This window comes from Lygodium microphyllum, chromosome 5, assembly GCF_053477565.2.
Source record: "Lygodium microphyllum isolate KBCC chromosome 5, Lygodium_microphyllum_v1.1.10, whole genome shotgun sequence".
In the NCBI taxonomy this organism is placed as follows: domain Eukaryota; kingdom Viridiplantae; phylum Streptophyta; class Polypodiopsida; order Schizaeales; family Lygodiaceae; genus Lygodium; species Lygodium microphyllum.
This window is the reverse complement of record NC_141139.1, coordinates 92,815,952-92,840,922: the sequence shown is the minus strand read 5'-3', so window position 1 is coordinate 92,840,922 and position 24,971 is coordinate 92,815,952. Positions and strand designations below refer to the sequence as shown.

Genomic DNA, 24,971 nt, shown 5'->3' with positions numbered 1-24,971 from the left:
TCCAAATGTACAAGCTGCCCATGCACCACAAACTCCATGTACAACTAGGAGAAGTCCATAGAAATCTTCCCCAACTACTTCAGCCAATCACAACCTAAGACAGCATCCAAGGGGCCTATATCAAGTGTAATTAGGTCCACCACTGTTGCATAATTTCCAGCCAACCTGAGAGGCACTTGTATGCAGACATGGGTACTTATCTCTTTACTCCCATTAGCCACTTGGACTTTTAGAGGTTGTTGTAATTCAGTAGGGATACATGTGAGATGGGCAAGGGTGATTTTTTCACAAAATTGTGTGCTGCCACTATCTATGAGGATATATACATTCTTGCCATTAATTTTTCCATGTATCCAGAGTGTGCTCGAGCTCCTAGAACCCGTCCATGAATCCATGGAGATTGAGCAAACTAATATGGGGGTAAGTGGGGGGAGGGGGGTAAGTATTAGTTCCAGCCAAGCCAAATGTGGGGTAGTCACTGAGGTCAAAAGAGAACCCATCCAGAGAATCATAAAACTGATCGGGATCAAGATCTTCTTCAAATTCAAAATTGATCGGGGTCAAGATCCTCTTCAAATTCTACATTTTCAACATGTGTCATCATCGATGGTGTTTCATGTGGGTCCTCATCCACTCTATCACAATCTTCCAACACATACATGCTATTAAACCTAACAATGGCATTCTTAAATGGGCATTGGGATGCATAATTGGGTGTGTATTTATCCCCACACTTGAAGCATAAACCCTTAGCCTTTCAGTCCTTGACAACATTCGGGGAAATGAATCTTTGGCCATTCGAACCTAAGGCATTCCGAGTCTTACTTTCACTATACTTTGTGTCACCTTTGGGCAGAGGTGTTGTCCAAAAACTGCCATGTTTTCCCTCAGCATTAAAAGTGGGATAAGTCAGTATCTTGGGGCTTCCATTCAATGCATTGTTGTTGAGATAATTTTTGGCATATGGGGGCTGCCTAGTGGGGTATCTTTGATGTCCTGAAATGGGCAGCATGCCCTCATTGTGACGATATTTCCTGCCATACCATTCAACCAAATCTATGGCATCAAACAAGGTGGCTAGCTTTTGAGCCATTCCATCAGCTGAGAGATTCGAATCCAACTCATAAATGTATTTATGCAGTTTGGCCTCATCTCACTGACAGGTTCCACATATATGGATAGGTTCATAAATTGGTTAATACTCCTGCACAGTGAGATTACGCTGGTCAAAATGATACCATTGCCTTGCCAAACATTTCTTCTCTACTGAGGAGACAAAAACTTGAACCATGTGCATCTTGAAATCTTCCCAATCATAAAACTGTTGGTTTTCCCTTTGAATGTACGTCCATCATGTGTGGGAAAATCCCTCCAAGTGAAGGGAGGCAAATACAATTTTGGCCTCATTAGTACAAGGGTAAATGAGAAAGTAGGCTTCAATTTTAGAGTGTTTGAAGAGGAGAGAGAGACAGGGTTGAGCAATGTCTGAACCATTCAGGTTCCATCATCTTCTTCTCATTATTTCATCATAGAGTAAAAACACACATACAAGAGTAACATAGAGTAAGTGACATGCTGACTAGATAGACTAACCATAGTCAGGTCACCGACTAGCTAACCAACTTATTTAATGTAGTCACATGCAGGAGACAGCTGTACACTAGCTGTCATGTCGGTAGTACATAAAGACACTCACACACTACACGGGGAGCTTGACTTCTAACACTCCCCCTCAAGCTCAAGACAACATCTGCACACCAAGTAGCTGTCTAAAACCATAAAACTTATCTTTACCCAGAGACTTGGTAAAGATATCTGCTACCTGCTCATCAGTCCTCACATGCATAAGATCAACCTTTCCTGCAAGGACCATCTCAGTGAACCAGTCACCATGTGGGGTCATATGGTTTGATGCCCCTGAATCAATATACCATACTACATCATCAGATGATTTTTTAGCAGCCTTATCTTTGACATACTGCATGGCAAACAGTCTATCACCAGAGTCATCTGCCTGACTGGACGCAGCATAATGTCCATGCTGCTTGCCCTTCTGATTTTCCTGCTTCTTCCAGCAATCCTTTGCAATATGCCCATACTTTCCGTAGTAGTGACAATCCTTATCTTTATTTGGATTGTCTGACTGACGCTGCTGCTGCCATGAGCCTCTCCCACGGGAGTTAGATCTCCCCCTACCTCGAAAGTTGCCACTACCTCTTGCATTTGATGATTGCTGATTGCTATTACTATAGGATGCATTCTGCTGGCCTCCTCTGCCAGATCCATAGCCTCTACCACGGCTACCATGACCACGTTAATTCGAATAAAAAACTGCATCCTTATTCTTTGAGCTGCTTGACCTTGTAGCTAAGCCAAGCTTCACCTCTTCATGAATCAATAATGCAACGAGCTCATTAAAATTAGGCATCTCAGCCCGCACAGATACTGAAGTGTCAAAAGACTTGTACTCCGGACCCAAGCCATTTAAGGTCATTGCAACCATGTCCTCATCTTCTACCTGTGAGCCAACAGATGCGAGCTGATCTGCTAAGGTTTTAATCTCCGTGACATAGTCCTGTATGGATCTGTTCTTCCTCTCTATGTTGTTGAATTTTTGCTTCAGTTGTATCTTCCTGGCACTCGTAGTTGTGCCATAGTATCTGACCAATATGTTCCATGCATCTGCTGGGGATTTACAGTTCATGATCTGCATCACCATAGCATCCGAGATACATAATGACAGCCAACGTAAAACTCTGCGAGCTCTTTCCGTCCAGGCTCGATGTGCTCGTCTTTGATCAGCTGTAGGATTCCTATCTGGAACTTCAGGTTCAGCCTCAACACCTATCACTAAGTCCCAGTATCCTTTGCCTATCAGAAAGTTCTCCATGCGGAACTTCCATATTGCATAATTGTTGCTATCAAGCTTTTCTCCCACAATCTGGGTTACATTATCAGTTCTATCAACATTTTCCATGTTGCAGACGTTGCCTGGCTACCTGCAAACCAAGATCTTCTTAACAGTTCAACTTCAGCCTGGAACTGTTTATGACAGTTTTCTACAATTAATTGCAGAAAAAAACCAGTAAATTTCAGTCAAATATCAGCCCAAACAAAGTCACAATCGGTTGATCCAACTCATAAAGACAACTGCCAATACATATGCCTGATGTTCGGTTCAAATTTAACTCCTGCAGATCCACTGCCAGGGTCCAAAAACATGCAATCCAAACCTGTAAACTGCAATTATAGCAGCCTTTCCAAAGTCAAACTCCACCTGGATACATGTAATATATGTTCCAAAGCTGCTTAGTTGACTGCTGGTACATATGCCACTTCAGACATAAGCATAGAGACATCAGCTAGTGTTTTCTTAACAAGTACCAATGCCAATAGTTTATGTAAAGATTGCAGTCAATAAACTAGCATAACCCGCTTCAACTAGCTCAAAAAAGTCCTTAAATCAGACCACACATTTGCTTCAGTATGTCACCGTCAGTACATGACTATGTAGTGACAATACCCTGTCTACATCTGACAAGCAAGTCAAACAAAATGTCTGCAATTTATATTCATCTCAAGAAGACAATATTTCTTTTATTTCAGTTGCAAACTTCCAGTATTCAGTGGCATTTGATGCTCCTCTCAACCCAAGAAAATTCTAACATGCATATGACAGCATATATGTCTTTCAGATGTCTGCATCTGTCACTCTGTGCTTCAGTAGAAAGCAAAATGCTTACTGCCCACAATCCAAGACAGTTTCCAGCCAAAAAAGAAGCTTCAGTTCTGTATATTTCAGCCCCCAAACTCAGCTTGCAATTGATCAAGACAAGTACATGTAGCCTCCAGCATGTACCTATACTTCACAGGTGCTTCTGGGCATACTCAAGAGCTTCCAATGCTCTTCAAAGTGTTGTAGACTCCATGTATGCTGTGTATGCAGCAGTGCAGACAATTTACACAGTTCTGCCCACTCTAATTCAGCTCATTTTAGAGCTCAACCAGAAGTACTTACTCCATGTACTTCACAAAGACCTTTTTCAGTAAGCATACATGCTTCTCATGACCCATTTATGGTCACCATTGAGTGTAGTAGATAGTGCAGGCCTTCAGCCCAAACAGGCGCAATCACGCTATTGCAGACCCCTGTTTTCAGTTCTTGCTGATGAAGATGATGATGGTGATGTTGATGCCACACCCAAATGCACTCTAAACAGCCTCCTCAAGGCTCTCAAGAAGCCACAAGCTCTGATCTTGACCCTAGAGTGTGTAATGAACAAATACCTACCTGCAGTCCACAATGGCAGCCTGTCTGCACAAAAGAAAAATGAGTCTTTACTTCCTGGAAGTAGATCTTCACTTTCTCCAGCTCTCAGAGATCCACCAAGTCCTGCTCTGATACCATGTTTGAAGAGGAGAGAGAGACAGGGTTGAGCAATGTCTGAACCATTCAAGTTCCATCATCTTCTTCTCATTATTTCATCATAGAGTAAAAACACACATACAAGAGTAACATAGAGTAAGTGACACGCTGACTAGACAGACTAACCATAGTCAGGTCACCGACTAGCTAACCGACTTATTTAATGTAGTCACATGCAGGAGACAGCTGTACACTAGCTGTCATGTCAGTAGTACATAAAGACAGTCACACACTACACGGGGAGCTTGACTTCTAACATAGAGGTCCATTCCTCTAACTCAATCAAGGATGAGGATTGCCCATTAAATTTAGTAAAGACAATCTTGTCACGTAATTCATTTGGGCCCTACTACCCATGCATGCCATGTGCTACATGTTGCCCATACATGCCTTGTTGACCAAAATGCCTCTGGGTGCCATGTTGCCCATGCATTACATGTGGGCCAAACTGATTATTAGGGCCTTGCTACCCAAAATTTCCATGCTACCCATGTGCACTTGCGTTAGGGCCTTACTGCCCAAAATTTCCATGCTACCCATGCAGTATATGCAAACCAAATTGAACATTGGGACCTTGCTGCCCAAAACTGCCATGTGCATGTTGCCCATACCCATGTGCACCCTGCATACTATGCTGTCCAAATTTTGCATTTTGCCCTTGCATATAGCTTCCACTATGGGGGAGCTGTTGTCCCAAGGTGGGATGGAAGGGTTCGTCATGGGTGATGGGAGGATGAGCTCATCATGTTGCATAGAGGGCTCACCTAGCTCATAGATGCTATGGGGAAAACCATGGGTGCTACCAAAACCTTGTTGGCCACGTCCCGGCTCCAAGGGGAGAGGGCGATTGGTCTCGCGGGGAGGACCATGCTCCTTGGGCTAAGCCAAGGAGGGGGAGAGGGTGGAGATGAGGGTGCCCATGCTCTCTATAAGAAAGTCCATCTTAGCCATCATCTCACTATGATGCTAATCTTAGTTGTTTTCCATCTCTCTATGGTAGTGTTCCAACTCTCGATGCCGCTCAGCATGGTGGGTCTCATGTTGGCATAGTGTATCATTAAGCATAGTAAAACGTTTCGTCTTGGGGGAACCTTCTTCAAGCATTTCTTCACAATCCTCTTGGGCGGAGCTAAGATCATTCATAGATGCACAGGAATCTCTGATCTCGTTTTGGAAGTCCTCTTGGGCCTTGGCTTTACCCTTATAACTTTCCATACTAGGTGCAATCCCTTAGACCCCGTGTCACAAAATTTGCAATATCTCAAGCTAGGGAGCTCTGATTGCCAAGCTTCTTGATTCAAAACAGAGCCCTTGATCCCCTCTACAAGACCATGCAAAAATATTTCTCACAATAAATATGCAAATTTTTTTGTAATTGACTTTTCAAAGTTGAGACTGGGTACACCTATCTCCCATTGCATACATCCAGCATCCATCCATCAAGTCATACATGTTCTCTGTCAATACATATGCATTTAGCCATCATACATCCACCAAATCATACATTTTCTTTGCCAATAAATGTGTATACATCCATCAAGTCATACATTTGCTGACCATACATGTGCAAGCTGCTTGGATGTCAATGATTGGGGCTCAAGCCACCAATTTAGAGTACAAACACTTGCAAACAAATTTTGGGCTCCGGATCACCAAGAGGTGGGCAAAGCTCCCCCCGAACTAGGTTGTGCACTCCTTCAGGGTCTTTGATGGCAAGGGGGGGTCATCCCTCTTTTATCTTGCTACCTTGCCTAGCATCGGGCTTTTCCTCACCCAGAATATACATGGTAGACATTTTTATTATTAAGCAGCCAGCATGATATGCATTTACAAATTGAGGATTGGGCCTTTCATGATATGCATGATCAATAAGGAAAATGGAATGGGGAAAGGGGTTACCTCTGCAAATCAGTGAATCACTGATTGCATCACTTACCCTTTCTTACAATTTTTGTCTTAATGATCAAGAATCAAGACCAAGCACGGTTATGGGTTAGGAGTTAAATTCTCAGTCAATAGGAAAAAAATTTGGAGTGTGCTCAGTTATGCATGCATTTCAAGAAGTGCATAATGGAAGAAGGTAATCAATAGGTGATCCATAGCTTCAGCCTAAACAAGAATTCATGTAATTATTTAATCTCTCCAAGCAAGAGGTTGGGCTCAGCAAGTGGTTGGAGAAGAGAGATCAAGACCCATGAGACATACCTTGCTTAAGCTTGGGACAATGGCCGAGTCTTCAACTTTGATGCGGTGATGGACCTAAAAAAGGGCCGGCACTGGCTCATGCACTAGCCGGGCCTCGTCACTACGCACAAGACAACCCCTCGACCTCGCGGCCAGGAGCGTCTATCAAAATCTCTGCCTTCCTAAACATTGCGTTTGTAATACGTTGTAGTCCAACTGATCCTAACCCAATATTACTCCACTCCTCAGAGGGAGTCCCTTTCACATAGCCAAAAGGCTTGAATCACATACACATGGGGTTCCTCCTACGGCTGAATGCCGTCAACCCTCTGCGACTCTCCTACACCTTGGGGATTGGCCCCTCGATGCGTCGCTCAACATATAAACGTTTCGCACAAAAATCCACTCAAGGTACCATTTAGTCATATACAGGAATATACCATTGTCCTTACTTCTCTTTTCCCTAGACCCCACGACTAGCCTATGGCTTAGGGTGTCCTATCTCTCACTCAACGTAGGTCAAGGTCCTAATGAAAACAATTGCTGTGCATCCAGGATTTCTGATACCTTTAAATATTTCCATGATTTATGCATAGTGTGGATGCCAAGCGCTCAAACAATTATGAAATCAACATTGTGCACATGTGGAAAACATCCTTTCAATGATTTTCAACTACCGTTCTTATGCGACGTTGCACAAACCTAGCACCAAGGAAACCCTCGTGCTACTAGGCTCTTATTTTATAATTATTATCCGTCCTAAATGCTATGCATAGAAATCAGCAACTTTTCCATCATCCCACACGGCATTTAGACATATTTCAACTACTCTACCCTCCCATCAATCAAATGTTACCTTGTTGTATGGATTTATAGGGCATTTTGCCATCATTTTATGTATAAAAAGCGAGAAAAACACACTAGAATAAGAAGGTGGGGTTGAACTGAGGCAAATTCTCATGCTTCAGTCCCCCCAAACATTCACAAACATTGCTCTTAATTTTCATTAATTTTCCGCACCCAAAATGCATTTTTTCCCTATTTTTAGTGATTTTTCTCCATTTTCCTTGTATTTTCCCTTATTTTTTGCATTATTTTATTACTGAAAATTCAAGATAGGTTATGGACTGTGGCCCTTAGTTCCTTCTTGCAGCAAAAATGAAAATTTAGTTGGTGTTCCTATTCATTTTCCCAATTCTATGCCCAAAACCATCATTTTCCCTTGATTTTCCATATTTTACGTGTTTTAGTGTATTAATTTGAACCACAAGATGCATATTTTTCTGATTATCTGATTATGACTAGCAAAAGAACTCATGGAAAACAGCAACATAAACAAATTTTAGCCCACATGAACAACATTTTATCAATCAAAAGCCATGAAATCTCAAATTTCCTTTGAAAAAATTGAATTACCGCTTATTTGCGTGTTTCGGGTTTCATGTCCATGGCTGCAAATCTGAAAATCAGCAGCACTTCATGTCCAGCACAGTCACAAATCACCATTTCCAGCCCGTGGAGCAATCCGATCCATGCCGGACAAGCCTCCATCATTCTTTCTTCTTCCTTCTTCTTCCCACATGAACTTGCCTTTAGAAGAGAGAGAGGGAGGAGAGAGAAAGACTGAAATCAGAGATCTTCAAAGAGAGCATCATTTGACGGGTGAAGGGCGGCAAAATGACCAGCATACAGAGGGAAATGAGGGCCAATGATTTGCCTGATAGGTTGTATGCAACCTCCATGCCATGATGAAGGAGGAGGAGGTGCATTTTTCGGGCGCATCCTGGCACCTCCTCTCTCCACGTTTTTTCTCATCTCTTGCATCAAACTTTTCATGTGACATTTAAATTTCTTGGGCTCCCAAAGGTCATGCCCACTTTGGCCAAACTTTGGTCCACCTTTTCAAAGCTTGCCCACTTTGTGGCAATTTCCCCGTCCGGACTCGGAATTGAGCTCTGAAAAATCCTGGGCGTCCGGCTTGGCATCCTGCATTGGTCAGTAACCCTTGCCAACCCGCACGACTGTCTGAAAAATTATGAAAAATCAACAAGTGTCGCTCGGGCGCCTTTAAAGCACTTTGATGCTTAAAATCGTCCTAGATCGAGCCGCCGCCTTTGACATTGAATATTTTTCCCTTGATATTCATAATTTTTAGCTATTTTTAAGCACTTTCCGGCACCAAAATTCCACTCTCATGCGGGCCCCGCTACTCTCCCTACCTCCTTTGTCAAGTAGGCCTAGGAGGAGCTCAAAAAATGGCAAAAATTTGGCATGAGCATTGTGGAGGTGAGCCACCATAGCAAGGAGTTCCTACTTGTGATCCAGAATGCTAGATCTGCCCTTAGATCCCTCCTCAACATCCCAAAAGATTATGTCGTCTTGTTCCTACAGGGCGAGACCACCACACAGGTTTCAAGCATCTGTGCAAATGAGACCATCCATTGGGTAGAGTTCAAAGGTTACCCTCCCTCTGCAGGTGACACCCTTGTCCTCATAGACTGTGGATGCGTCCAAATTTGGCATGATCTATGCTGGTGGAGCACAGAAAAACATTGATCCTTCTTGTGTAACTATTGTGATTGTTCGCAAGGACCTTTTGGGTAAGGCTCAGCCTCTATAACTCCTGTAATGCTAGACTACAAGTTCCATGCAGACAACAATTCTCTGTACAATACACCGCCATGCTTTAACATCTATGTCTGTGGCATTGTGTTTGATGATCCATTGGCCAAAGGAGGCCTAGAGGCAACAGAGAAGCGCAACATTGAGAAGGCTAAGTTTCTTATGCCACAATTGATGAGATCAACACATTCTTCAAGTGCCTGGTGTAAAGAAGTCAGTGTTCTCACTGATGAATGTTTCCTTCACCATGGAGACTCCAGAGTTGGAGGCACAGTAGTTTATCAAAGAAGCAGCAACACAAGGAATGGTGCAAGTCAAGGGCCAATCGTTCTGTTGGTGGTATTACGGGGGCAGCCCTAGGGGGCTTTAGCATGGTATGGTGAGAGATGGATTTTAGGACCCGATTTGGACACGTTCTTGAAGCGTTGAAGCTTGTTTTGGAGCCGAAAACTACCAGAGAGGTGTTAAAGAGCCAATTTTCATGAAAAATCAAACGGCGGCGGATGGCCGAGCTAGAGATTTCCTAGATGCAATTGAACATTAGGAATCCAACACAAGTCTCGGTTCATCAATCGGATGTCGTTTAACCCTTCATTTAATCCCCACAAGATTCGGTGTTATAAAGTAGCTATCGGATCGGGAAGCCGTAAAGTGCATGGGAGAGGCCAAGTTGATGGAGTTTGACGCCATGAAGTCGCATGTCCAATCGAATTGCAAATCGAAGTTCGTTTGGGTCTTCAAAATTGAAAAATCCACTTGCTGGACAGTGTGAACACAAAAAGATGAACCGGTTATTTTAATGTTTTAAACCTTAGGCTTAATAAAAGCCTTGAAACTAATGCAAAAACTGTCAAATAGAGGGAAGCATCAATGCGCCTCCTCATTTTTGCTCTTGCCTCTCCGATTCAAACCCGTTTGGAGAGAGAGAGGGAGATTCTCAATCAGGGCAGGGAGAGGAACAAGATGACTGCAAGCTCACCCGTTTTAATGGAGGATTTAAAAATCTCATTTTTTAGTCTTTCTCTCTCCTCTCCCTCTTTCCTGCAAGGGGTTGTTCCTACGTGTAAAGAAGAATGAAGCCCGGTTGATGAATGCTCGTCCGGCATGGTACCGAATTGCTTCCAAATCAAAGGTGGGATGAAGATGGTAGTATGGAGGCGCGTTGAGCATCAAACGGGCCCTGATTTGCAGACCTGCAACAAGTTTCAAAACCCAAAATAATAAAAAATACACTGTAATGATATTTTTTCAAAGAAAATGGCTCTTTTTTCGCATTTGATGAGGTTAGCAATGTTCATATGGGTTGAAAATTGATGGACATGCTATTTGCTACTTGTTTTAGTCTTTCATAATAAAAAACTAAGAAAATATACGCTTAAAGTGTGACAAATAAATGAGAAAACCCGAAAAGCATGGTTTTTAGAGTAAAAATGGGAGTTTTGGGCTTAAAATTGAAAAAGTATGAAACAAAACACCAATAAAATCTACATGGTTACTGTTTAAAAAATCAAGAGCCACAGCTCTAAAGTAATGCTAATTTTCTTCCATTTTTATTGATAATAGGTAAGGAAAAATAGGGAAAAATGCTCTTTAAAAGGGGAAAAAATAGAGAACGGACGAGGAAAATTATGGATGTGTCTGTGAGTGTATAATGAGGATAAAACATGAGGGTTTGCCTCAAGTTATCCCCATTTATATGTTTTTGTGAGTATTTACTGCTTATTTAATGCAAAATACACGTGAAATTACCCTTTTACATATCACCGCAAGCAAAACTCTAAACAGTAAGGGGAGGAGGGAAGTTTAAGTGTTGAAATATAATATAAAATCTGATGTATTTGCTGCATTATTCATATAGGATGACGTTAAGTTAAATAAAGGGATGCATAGCACGAATGTAAGGCTCGGTGTCTTCTCTCATTACATCAATTATGCATTAGGGTATGGAAACATGAAAAGAATGGATTTGCACAATGCATGAGGTTGTTTTTCAATTGTTTGAGCACTTAATAAAATACACATTTGCATCAAGCATTGTTAAATAATATCAATTACAAGCTCCTGGATGCATAGCACTTAGTTTCTCTAGGACTTGACCTACGTAGAGAGAGTGAGCAACCTGGCTATAGGTCTAGATGGTGAGTCAAAAGGGGATGGATAAGTGAGGATAAATGCATTCCTAGAACATTAAATATATTGGTACTAAGAGGGGATTTTGTTTTGAATGTTTCTATGTGTGGAAGCAGCACATCGAGGGGCCAATCCCCAAGATGTAGGAGAGCTACAGTAGGGCGGTGGCAATCAGCCAGTAGATGTCCTTGTGTGTGTGATATGTGGCACTTATTCCGGATATATGTATAATCTCCCTCTAAGGAGACAGGGAAAGGGAACATCTATTGGATTATAGACTATAAACGCGCAATGATTAGTGTTTAGGATAGTGTATCCCTCGATAGACGCTCCTTGTCCGCGAGGTCGTGTGGTGTGGTGGGGTTGTCTATTGAGAGCATGAGGTCCGCCGGCTAGTGCCTTATCCAGTGTCGGCCCATTTTAGGTCCCATCAGTGGTGCGCCTGTTGAGAGCATGAGGTCCGACTAGTGCCTTAGCTAGTGTCAGCCCATTTTAGGTCCCATCAGTGGTGCGTCTGTCCTCGGGAATTGCCTATAAGTGGCGGTCTTCGAATCTAGGTTGTAAAGGGACCTAAGTTTATAATTTCCATTAGGAGTATGCTAAGCTAACCATAAAATGGGATTTGTTCAAGGATGGAAAACCTTGGCTTTTCCTATACAGAACTTATTGATGGACTTAGTTAGTTATGCAGAGTGTGAGTCCTCTATAGAAGATAATTTAGGTGATGAGAAGAGTAACCAGTTAGTGGTTACCCCATCCTCTAATGCGATGACATGGGCCAAGGTTTGCCTTGGTGTGGTATCTACCCAAGAGAAATCATGTATAACCATCCATCAACCTAGAGGGCATGGAATAAGTATGTTGGAAGCTATGACGATCATGGCATCAACTAGTGATTATGCTAAAGCCGTAGTGCCATGGAAAAAACTCGACACACAGTGGAGTGCAGTTATGGCTGAAACATCCCATGTGGTGGGGCATCGTGCCAAAATTTTAAGTATCACAAGGATGTTAGAAGCCCTAGATGTAAAGGGAAAACCATTGCTTAAAAGACATGGTCCCCAGGTCCTAAGTGCTAAGGATAAGTTTGGTTTTGATGAGGGGCACAAGCTCCTAGATAAAGCCATCATGGAACTGCCTAGGAAGGGGCAAGATATGGAAGATCCTCTAAGAAAGGATCGGAATGACATGCTAAGAGCTATAGGTCTCCCTAGACCACTTTATGAGTTGGCAGAAAGGGACATTAAGGATAATATTAACGTCCCTACACAGAAAAGGTGGAAATGGAAGAGGTTGGAGACCCTAAGACACTAGGGTTAGGCCATGATTATGAGGATTTTAATGGCCCAATGCTGATCCCAAAGGAAAGGACTAAATGCCCTCCTACTTATAGGGATCTCCCAGTGTTTCATGGGCTGGTTAATGAGGATCTGATGGTGCATTTACGAGAATACGGCCTAACTTACCTTGCAAGTGGGTTCAATGATATTCATCAGATGCTTGTATTCTCAAGCACCCTAAAGGGAGAGGCTAGAAAATGGTACTGGAGCCTCCCAAGGGGGTCTATTAAATCCTTTGAGGAGTTGAGTGATCGATTTCTAGATGAATATGAGAAGAAGGTGCTAATGACTCAAGTTCTAGGGTAGCTAATGCATATTAGGCAAGAGTCATGTCCTTCTGTTAAAGAATACGCTAGAGCCTTTGATGATATTCTTAGGCTTTGACCAAGAAGAGCTACTGCATTGCTGGGTGATGTGCTATGTGAACTCTTTTTGAGTGGCTTAGAGATTAACATGCAAATCCAAGTGGGACAGCAGAATCCTAAGTCGTTAAGGGAAGCAAAGATGCATGCCATTGATTATGAGGGACATATTCAGAGATGTTGGGAATAAATTTGGAGTTTTCCCCGCTTAGTACAAGTACATCCTAGCTTTAAACCATTTCTACAAGGAGAGAGTTCACTTGTTGATACCAAGGCAACCTATGAGAGGAACCTTGGTAGCCAAAATCTCCAAGTGGAAAATGGTAATAGTAGGGATAATATACCCCCTAGGGATAAAAAGATTCCAAACCCAATAAGTCCCATCAAGGCTTGCAACACTTCCATGAGAGCTAGTTGTGACGGTGGAATTGATAGAACCATTAGGTCTACAAGCTTAGATGAGCGTTCTATGAGTGGTTCTAGTTGTGCTCCTAGTAAGGCTCTTGAGAGACCTTTCCAATTTATAGATGAATCATGCCTTCGAGTAGATGATATTCCTTTTAGTAAAAGCATGGTTCCTATGGCTAAGCAGTTGTTGCAGAGTGGACAAAGGCAAGTAAAGTCATCTTGTGTAGAGAAGATACGGCATGCCAAAGGTCCACCTGTACTAAATAGAAGCCATAAGGTTGTGAGGCCATCTGGCTATAGCAATAAGTCCGCTTTGAGTCCATTAGACCAATGTGGAAAAATGGGGCAGTCAGCATATGAAAAGGAATATGAGATGGGTTTGGAGGCCCAAAACCCCTAAAAATACTATTGGTGTGTCAGATGAAGGGCCAAGAATTGCATGTGGACATGCTTTTATGGATTCCCAAGAGGATACGACTAAAGGCCATAATGCGACATTTGACAATAGGGACCGCCACCCTGAGATGCATCTATGTGATGGGCCTAGGCTTGAAGCTCTGTCTAGTTTGGGTTGTACCATTGACATATGTAATGTTCCAATTAGAGAAGAGTTGAATGATCATAAATCCTTGATTCTCCCTATAGGAGGAGTTTCTAGAAAGTTGGGATGACCAATCCATTTGAATGACAACCAAGGAGATGAGATATATAAGCCCAATGAGGTCATTCATTCAACTCATAGTACCCAATAAGAGATAGCCATTATTATTGAGATATCAGTAGAAAGGCTTGGGCTAGTGAATCTACAAAGAGCATAGATCAAGCTTTTAGATGACTCGCATGAGTAGCATGAGGCTAGTCCTCCTATTTTATGCTATCATTGGTATCCTGATTAGTTTGATAGGATGTGTTGTATATGCCAAGGAGATCATATATTGCATGGATTAGAATGAACTATCCATTTTAGGCCAAGAGGGCTATCTAGTTTGTAGTGAAATGTCCTATTTCTTTAGGCCAAGAGGGCCATTCGTCTATTTGGTGCATGTATAGTTAATGGATTTTTGTTGTAGTGATTGCACCATACAGGTTACCGAAGTCGTTGGAGGGAGCCTTTGCTGCGAAGGAGCTTCTTGTGGCCATTCCAAGTAGTTTTGTCCCCTTTTTGAGTCTTTTTCCTTACGCGATTAATGATATGTGTGTGTGTAAGGGTTACTTTATTTTGCTTGGTGGGAACCGGCAATCGAGGCATGAAGTCCCAAGATTAGGCTTTGTATGTCTAGGGGAGGTCTAAGTAGGCATTGGCTCCTGCAAGGCATTGTCAGGCATTGTAAGACATGTTTTAGATGGGAATTCTAGTGACCCTGTTCTACTGACCTGCTAGGCAGCCATTCTAGGAGTTCTTGTTTGTTATGAGGTAGTTAGAGAAGCCTACTAAAATAATGATGGAAATAGACAAAACCCTAAATATTTGAAAGACAATATATGACTATACAGAGGTGTGTAAAAAGGGATCCTAACCCCTATAAAAATAGAAATGGAAAAAAAGAAAAATCTTTGAGTTGTTGTTTATCACCTTGCGAAGGCCTGGTAGGTGTCTGGGGACGAGACAAGACCAGGGCTGATGCCTTGTCTTCCTAGGGGTAGCTTCTAGCAGTAAAATTAAAAAAGAAGAAGGTTGGAGTGAAAATAAAAGTGAGAATTAGAAAAGGATTAAGTGTCACCTTGCGCGGGCTTGGTAGGTTCTTGGTTACCGAGACAGGACTTAAGGTCGATGCCTTGCTCTCCTTGGGTCACTATGCTCAGCTCCCTCCTCTTTACACACCGGAGTATGGAAAATAAGAGGCTAAAGACCCAATGTGCTAAAATATAATATTTGTTCATTCAGCTATAGGAGTCCTCACCTAGTAGGAGCTCCTAGTTGAGTTGTCCTTAGTTTGGTAGGTAGCTCAGACCACCACTAAGGATGACCTCTTTGATTGTTCTTTTTAGCTTAACTTTGTTGGCACAGTTGGTTAGTGACTAGATTTTGACTTTCTGTTAGATTATGCTAGGCCTACTCCTCATGGATTTCATGCCTTGGTTTTGACAATGGGGGTAGGGTGAGAGTTGTGATGTGTTTTGTTGTGTATCTATTTTGTATCAGCTTGATGCTCTTTGTGGTTGTGTTTATGTGTAGATTTTGTCAAAGATGCGGGATCTAGAGCATGGCAGAGGCGGAAGCTATGGAGGATGGAAGATGAAGAGAGAACTCATGATGACATTGACACAGAAGACAACTGTTATTACACAAGTGAATTAGGTTCCAAGATTGAGACTTGGACTCATAAAGACATTCTTGTGTAGTACTGACAATGACACAAACACTTGATAGAAAGAGACAAGTACTATTGCATTATCATCATATGAAAGTGATAGTCAAGTACATCATTATATAGGATTGCTTGGTAGCACACTACATCCACTGTGCCTATGGGATCTGTCTCTCTTCCTAGAATGAACTGCATCTCCCTAGCCTAGCTGTTCCATACAAAGGGGCATACATAGAGTGTGATTGGCAGATTCTCAACAGATTTGTTCGTGGGATTCGATGGGCTGAATCACCCTATCCCATGGTTGCCAATGAGAGCTGGATTTTAGGACCCATTCTTGAAGCGTTGAAGCTCGTTTTGGAGCTGAAAAGTGCCCGAGAGATGTTAAAGAGCCAATTTTCATGAAAAATCAAATGGGTATTTTAATGTTTTAAACCTTAGGCCTAATAAAAGCCTTGAAACTAATGCAAAAATTGTCGAATAGAGGGAAGCATCAATAAGCCTCCTCATTTTTGCTCGTTTTGCTGGTGCACAGATCGGATACCGTAAGCACGTATAGTGAGCGTTAGAAGGTCCCCAAGAACAAAAGAACTCTACTTTTTGCACACAAATCAATGTAGAAAGTATGCACAACATGAACAAGAGACCAATTGGGTGCAATCTCCCCCCATGCCTTGTGTGAGCACTCCACAAAGCATGTATTTTATATATTAATCATCTTCAAGCTCAGATAATAGCCCAAATTACAAAATAGCACGCTTTTGGCTTTTGAGTTTGCTTTAGTGCCAAATAGAAATAAAGCTAATGGGCGCCCAAGAAGTCAAGCATACCCAATACAATGTCCAGATACAAATATCTAAATCGTGTGCCCATGCGCATACAAAAATAATAAATAAATATCCAACGCCTTGATAAATAGGCATGACAAAATATAGGCGCTATGCCTAAGGTATGCGCCCATCAAAATATAGATGATAACTCGAATACACACTATCCTCCAATGCTTTCCACCTCCCACTGCTGCTATCTCTACACATCAACTAAAGCATTTACAATCGTTAGTAAAATAATACAATTAAACCGACAAAAGTGAATACGTAGCAGTCTTCATTTACATAAATAAATCAATTGGTTAGAAATCAATCCTAACCTTAATTTATCACGAGTGCACACTCTAAACTCATAAACGTTTATTAATTTAATATGTATTTTGTAGAATCACCCGCTATGGAATCACCCATGTACACACTAAATTAACAAAACGCCCGAAAAGGATATGCGTCCCCATCAACTTCTCGCACAAAGAATCCAGTTTGTGTATGAGCCCCGATAATAAAAGTTTACGGAATCTGCTGTAAAACCTCATGGAATCCACCGTGTAATATGCCTCCTGGCATCATACCCCCGGGGTGGGATAGCAATTGTCCTCAATTGCTATTAGCTCAATGTGGAGCTAACAGAGTGGGGAAAGTATTTAAGTCTCTAGCGTGCATCCATTGGGCCTCTTCAACAAGATGGTTTTTAAACTTAACCAAATATCTAGAGTATCTACGGCCAGTTCTAGTGGTCATAAAGTCAGTATCTATAATAGCTTCAGGCTCAAGGATTTCAATCTCTTCATCTAACAAAGGTGGGTTTTCATAGACAGGGTGTACATGTAATTGGCCTCTAAAGGGTCGTAATAAACTAATGTGAAAGGTGTTGTGAATTTTCCAATGTGGTGGTAGTTCTAATTTAAATGCATTGTCATTGATTTTGTGTATGATTTTGAATGGTCCATAGAATCTAGGTGCTAATTTCACAACTGGGTGTTTATCTACACTTTGTAATCTACGTTTTTCTATTCTTAACCAAACATAGTCATCAACTTTAAAATTCATGGCCTATCTTTCTTATTGGCTTGTTTTGTATATGATTGCTGGGCTTTGACAATCATATCTTTAACTTCATAAAAAATAGTAGCGTTCATGTTAGCAATATCATCAGCACTCTGAATTTTATTTGATAAAGATGCAACAAGTGTAGGCAATCTATAACCATAAATAACTTCAAGTGATACTTTCTTTGTAGTTGTATGCGGTGTATTGTTATATGCAAACTGACGTAAATGTAGATGTGTATCCCATGTATGTGGTTTTGAAATAGTGTAAGCACATAAAAGATCTAAAATAGTATTGTTAGTAGCTTCTGTTTGACCATTAGTTTCACGATGAAATGTAGATGAAAAATCAATCTTTGTTCCTAAGTTAGCAAACAAAGTAATCCAAAAATTATTACAAAATCTAGAATCATGATCAAAATAATAACTTTTGGTAAACCATGATTAGTAAACACAGTTTTCAAAAACAATTGAGCTGCTTGAGATGCAGTTAGAGTTTTCTTGCATGGAATGAAATATGCTTGTTTGCTAAGCCTGTCTACAACAGTCCAAATCATATCATGATTAGCTTTAGTATTAGGTAAGCCAGTAATAAAATCCATAGAAATCTGTTCCCATGGTCTTGATGGAAAGATAAAGGCATAAGCAAACCATACTGTTTACCATGGTGTCTTTTAACTCTTTGACAAACTAAACATTCAGAAACAAAGTTAGATACATCAGTGTCCATATGTGGCCAATAAAAATCTTCAATCAATGTACGCAAAGTAGATATAATACCTCTATGACCTTGATATGGAGGACAATGAATCTCATTCAAAACAAAAGATCTAAATGAAACTGTCACACATAATCTCTTTTCATAAAACATGAATCCATTATTGTAAGACAGTGAATCAATAGGAATCAAATTATTTGCAACTAGTTTATTCCAATCAACTTGAAAAGTAATATCCTGATGATGGGTATCTTTCATAGGGATAAGGGAATCAAATGATATCACAGAGATATTATGAATTGTTGGTCTTCTACTTAAAGCGTTGGCTACTACATTCTCTTTTCCTGGTTGATATTGGATAAGGGGATGAAAACTTTGAATGAAAGCTGCCCATTTGATATGTCTGTCAGATATTTGGGGTTGAATAAGGAGATGTCTAATGCTTTGTTGGTCAGTCTTAATCATAAACTCAGAACCCATTAAGTAATGTTTCCATTGTCGTAAAGCTTGTACTACAGCTAGTAATTCCTTATCATATGTAGAATATTTAAGTTCAAATGGTTTCAGTTTACAGCTAGAATAGGCTATGGGATGATTATCTTGCATAAGTACAGCTCCTATTCCAGATCCGCTAGCATTAGTAACTACTAAAAAGAATGGTCTATTGAAATCAGGTAGTTGTAATACAGGAGCATGGGTTAATGCATGTTTCAATAAATCAAAAGATTTTTGTTGATTATCAGACCAGTTATACGCAATACCCTTCTTTGAAAGTTTAGTCAAAGGCAAAGCAAGTAATGAAAAATTTCACACAAACTTCTTGTAAAAACTAGCAAGACCTAAAAAAGAACGTAACTCATGCACATTTTTGGGTATGGGTCAATTCAATATTGCTTCTATCCTTTTAGGGTCAACCTTAATACCTTTTGATGAAACAATGTGACCTAGATATTCAATTTCTGTTTGAAAGAATTCACTCTTTTCTGGATTAGCATACAATTGATTATCTTTCAACAACTTGAAAACTAAAGACAGATGTTCATAATGCTCATTCTCATTTTTACTGAATACCAATATATCATCAAAGAATACTATAACACAATACTGATATTTCAAGAATATGCAATTCATCATTCGACTAAATGTAGCAGGTGCATTAGTCAATCCAAAAGGCATCACTAGAAATTCATAATGTCCAAATTGTGTTCTAAATGCAGTTTTGAATATATCAGATTTATCCAATCTCACTTGATGATAACCAGATTTAAGATCTATCTTACTGAATATGGCAAAGCCTTGTAGTTTATCCATAAGATCATCTACCCTAGGAATTCGATATCTATTCTTTACAGTAATTTTATTCAAGGCACGATAATCTATGCACATGCGATAAGTATTATTCTTCTTCTTTACTAATAAAATAGGTGCGCCAAATGGAGAACTACTACGTCTAATTAATCCTTTGTTAAGCAATTTCTCTACTTGAATTTGAATTTCTTTCTGTTCAATTTGGTTATGCCTCTATGGTGCTTTACATGGTGGTTGTGTACCAGGAATTAAATCTATTTTGTGATCTTCAAGACGTGAAGGTGGTAGTCCAGGTGGTAAATCATAAGCAAAACAATCTTTAAATTGAGCAAGAAATTGTTTATGCCTAGGATGCATATGTTTTTCTTTAGCTTGAAGTTCATTCACCCAAATTAAATAAGATATGCTAATTTTACGTAATGCACATTTAGCTTGAGTATGAGTAAGCAGTGAAAATTATTGGATGCATGCATACCATTCAATGTGATTGGTTTTCCTTGAAAATAAATTTTAATTGAATGCGTGGAGTAATCTATGATAGGATTATGCTGATGACGCCAAGGTATACCTAGGATAATATCACTAGACTGTAAATGTACAACTAGGAAATTCCTTCGTTCAGTGTATTCACCAATTTTAATTTCTAAGTTATGCACCTCTTGTGTTCCATTATGTCTTGTGCCTGAGAATGCTGCTTTAATGCGATCATGTGTAGAAATAGTTTATAATTTCAATTCTTTCACTAACTTTGCAGAAATAAAATCATGTGTGCTACCATCATCATGCAAAATAATCTTTTCTTTTCCATGCACTAAACATTTCATTGTCAACAAAGAATGTGGAGTTGGCATACCTGGCAAAGTATTCGAAGTAGTAGCAAGATCGTCATCATCTTCTGTAAAGTCAGGCATTTCCTCACGTTCTTCATCTTCCATTGCTCCAAGATAATTGATATGGACAGGTGGTTTCTTCGATTGGCAATTGGCTCCTAGATGTCTAGGTTGATGGTATTTGTAACAAACTATAGGTTTGGCTTTAGATACATTGTTGGCAATGGCAGGAAATCTAGGAATATTGGGATTGGGCTGTGAGGATGGCTTAGGGTTTGAATTGGTATTTGATGGAAAAGCAGGTGGTCGTGTCCAAGACTTACGGAATGATGATGGAAGAAAACGACTTTGATTGAATCTTCTAAAATTTGAATTGAATTGCTTGGAACCATAGTTACCATTTGCTTGGAATTGTTGTGGATGCTTGTCTCTTCCTCGAAACTTGTATTCAGTGTCATGAGCCAAAGAAATTGCATCTTCAAGGGTTGTAGTCTTGAACATATTGACTTCAGCATAGTAATGTCCAAGTAAGCCAGACATAAACTTGCGTTTGTGAGTCGCTTCAGGTACATCTTCTAGCATTTGGAGTTGCAGTAGGGCATTCCAAAAACGTCCAGTGTATTGGGAAATAGGCTCATGATCTCTTTGCTGTAGAAGATCCCATTGCTTTATGAAATTTTCATGGAATTGAGGAGGAAGGAAATTCTGCAAAAACTTCTTTTGGAAACTCTCCCAGGTAGTAGGACAATCAATGCTCTTGTGAATCACAGTCCACCAAGGAGATGCTCGATTGACTAAATGATTAGTGACACATTTAATTTTGTCTTTTTTAGCGTATGTCTCTTCATGAAAGTAATCGTCAAACTGACTGATAAATGCAAGTACAGTCTTTCCATCTCGAGATCCATTGAAAGTACGAAATTTGAAGTTTCTTTTGCTTATCTTTGTTTCTTTGCGGATGGATTGAGCTTCGAGCGTCGCATCGATGGTACGTCAGATAAGATCTTCCGGTTGTGGTCCATCTTTGTCGGTGGTAGATCATTGCAAATTGGCCAATTGAACTTGCAAAGCTTGTCGGGCTCTTCGTTCTTCATCAAGTTGCATCATAACTAAATCCAATTTTTGTTCCATCGTAGGTTTGGGAAGATCACCTTCAGCCATTAAATCATCCATATTTTTTTCTGTCAATACAAAGCTTATAGATTTTTGTTTGGCTTTTACGGTCTTTGTCTTTTGCGGTTGTGAGATTTGTAGTCTTCGTAGAAACTGGGTATGACCTTCTGCGTGTGCTGAAACTGGTTCAGCAAGTCTGCTGTGCGAACAGAGTCTTCCAGGGAACAATTTTGTAATTCTGTGCTTCTGCGTAGGAACAGTCTTTATGAGAATAGTTGGAGTTAGTCTATGGTGACTTGATTAACCTTTGTGACTTGCAGGACTTGCAGAGTAAGTAAGTTTGAACTTGGGAGATTAGAGAGCCTTAGTAGACTTGTAAGGCTAAGAAGCTTTAAGCTTCTGAAGCCATCGTGGAAATTTAGGACATATTCATGTCCTTGACGGATTCGATGCCACCTAGGACATGCCACTACTGTCGATTTTCAGTTTTTAATAAGCTAACCTTTTTAAAGCTTAGTTCTAAGCTTTGAATTTAAGCTTAAACTTTTTTTAAGATATGGAAGCTTATCTATTGACTCTAGAAAAAACGACTTGGAGAGGGAGATGTAGGAGTGGTCCTCCGCCTCATCAGGCCGGCGATCCTTCGCGATCAGAGGCTGCAGATAGAGGTTCTTGACCGCTAGAAATCCACCCGTATCGACCATTCGTGATGAAACTCACTGTAGAGCTCGATCGTTCCAGGAGCTCCGCCTTCGCACAAGATGGGTAGCAATTGGAAGCTCTTGCTCTCAGCTTCGCTATGATACCACTGGTGCACAGATCGGATGCCGTAAGCACGTGTAGTGAGTATCAGAAGGTCCCCAAGAACAAAAGAACTCTACTTTTTGCACACAAATCAATATAGAAAGCATGCACGACATGAATAAGAGACCAATTGGTTGCAATCTCCCCCCATGCCTTGTGTGAGCGCTCCACAAAGCATGTATTTTATGTATTAATCATCTTCAAGCTCAAATAATATCCCAAATTACAAAATAGCACGCTTTTGGCTTTTGAGTTTGCTTTAGTGCCAAATAGAAACAAAGCTAATGGGCGCCCAAGAAGTCAGGCATACCCAATACAATGTCCAAATACAAATATCTAAATCGTGCGCCCATGCGCATATAAAAATAATAAATAAATATCCAACGCCTTAATAAATAGGCGTAACAAAATATAGGTGCCATGCCTAAGGTATGTGCCCATCAAAATATAGATGATAACTCGAATACACACTATCCTCTAATGCTTTCCACCGCCACTGCTGCTATCTCTACACATCAATTGAAGCATTCACAATCATTAGTAAAATAATACAATTAAACCGACAAAAGTGAATACCTAGCAGTCTTCAGCTACATAAATAAATCAATTGGTTAGAAATCAATCCTAACCTTAATTTATCACGAGTGCGCACTCTAAACTCATAAACGTTTATTAATTTAATATGTATTTTGTGGAATCACCTGCTATGGAATCACCCATGTACACACTAAATTAACAAAACACTCGAAAAGGAAGGCGTCCCCATCAAATTCTCGCATAAAGAATCCACTTTGTGTATGAGCCCCGATAATAAAAGTTTATGGAATCCACCATAAAACCTCATGGAATCCACCATGTAATATGCCTCCTGGCATCAGTTGCCTCTCCGATTCAAACCAGTTTGGAGAGAGAGAGGGAGATTCATAATTAGGACAGGGAGAGGAACAAGATGGTTGCAAGCATGCTCATTTTAATGGAGAATTCAAAAATCTCATTTTTAGTCTTTCTCTCTCCTCCCTCTCTCTCCTGCAAGGGGCTATTCCTGCGTGTGAAGAAGAATGAAGCTTGGTTGATGAATGCTTGTCCAACATGGTACATCGGATTGCTTCAAAATCGAAGGTGGACTGAAGATGGCAGTGTGGAGGCAGGTTGAGCATCAAACATGCCCTGATTTGTAGACTCACAACAAGTTTCAAAACCCGAAATAATAAAAAATACACAGTAATGATATTTTTTCAAAGAAAATGGCTCTTTTTTCGCATTTGATGAGGTTAGCAATGTTCATATGGGCTGAAAATTTATGGACATGTTGTTTGCTGCTGGTTTTAGTCTTTCATAATAAAAGAACTCAAAAAATATACTCTTAAAGTGTGACAAATAAATGATAAAAACTTGAAAAGCATGGTTTTTAGAGTAAAAATGGAGTTTTTGGGCTTAAAAGCAAAAAAGTATGAAACAAGACACCAATAAAATCTAGATGGTTGCTGTTTAAAGACTCAAGAGCCATAGCTATGAAAAAATTCTAATTTTCTTCCATTTTTATTGATAATAAATAAGAGAAATAAGGAAAAATAGGAAAAAATTCTCTTTAAAAGGGGAAAAAATAGGGAACGGACGAGGAAAATTATGGAAAATTATAGATGTGTCTGTGAGTGTATAATGAGGATAAAGCATGAGGGTTTGCCTCAAGTTATCCTCATTTATATGTTTTTGTGAGTATTTACTGCTTATTTCATGCAAAATACACGTGAAATTACCCTTTTACATATCACCGCAAGCAAAACTCTAAACGGTAAGGGGAGGAGGAAAGTTTGAGTGCTGAAATATAATATAAAATATGATGTATTTGCTATATTATTCATATAGGATGATATTAAGTTAAATAAAGGGAAGTATAGCACGAGTATAAGGCTCGGTGTCTTCTCTCATTACAACAATTATGCGTTAGTGTATGGAAACATGAAAAGAATGGATTTGCACAGTGCATGAGGTTGTTTTTCAATTGTTTGAGCACTTAATCAAATACACATTTACATCAAGCATCGTTAAATGGTATCAATTACAAGCTTCTGGATGCATAGCACTTGGTTTCTCTAGGACTTGACCCACGTAGAGAGAGTGAGCAACCGGGCTGTAGGTCTAGACGCTGGGTCAAAAGGGGATGGATAAGTGAGGATAAGTGCATTCTTGGAATGTTAAATATATTGGCACTAAGAGGGGAGTTTGTTTCGAATGTATCTATGTGTGGAAGCAGCGCATCGAGGGGTCAATCCCCAAGATGTAGAAGAGCTGCAGTAGGGCGGTGGCAATCAGCCTGGGGTGCCCTTGTGTGTGTGATATGTGGCATTTATTGCTGATATATGTATAATCTCCCTCTGAGGAGACGGGAAAAGGGAACATCTGTTGGATTACAGACTATAAACGTGCAGTGGTTAGTGTTTAGGATAGTGTCTCCCTCGACAAACGCTCCTGGTCCATGAGGCCGTATGGTGTGGTGGGGTTGTCTATTGAGAGCATGAGGTCCAGCTAGTGCCTTAG

At 40.4% G+C, this 24,971-nt stretch overlaps 1 pseudogene; it reads left to right on the top strand.

The window, feature by feature from the left end:
* The first annotated feature begins 6,496 nt into the window (after window positions 1–6,496).
* LOC148036136 (phosphoserine aminotransferase 1, chloroplastic-like) lies at window positions 6,497–9,615 on the top strand (annotated as a pseudogene).
* Window positions 9,616–24,971: the final 15,356 nt, after the last annotated feature.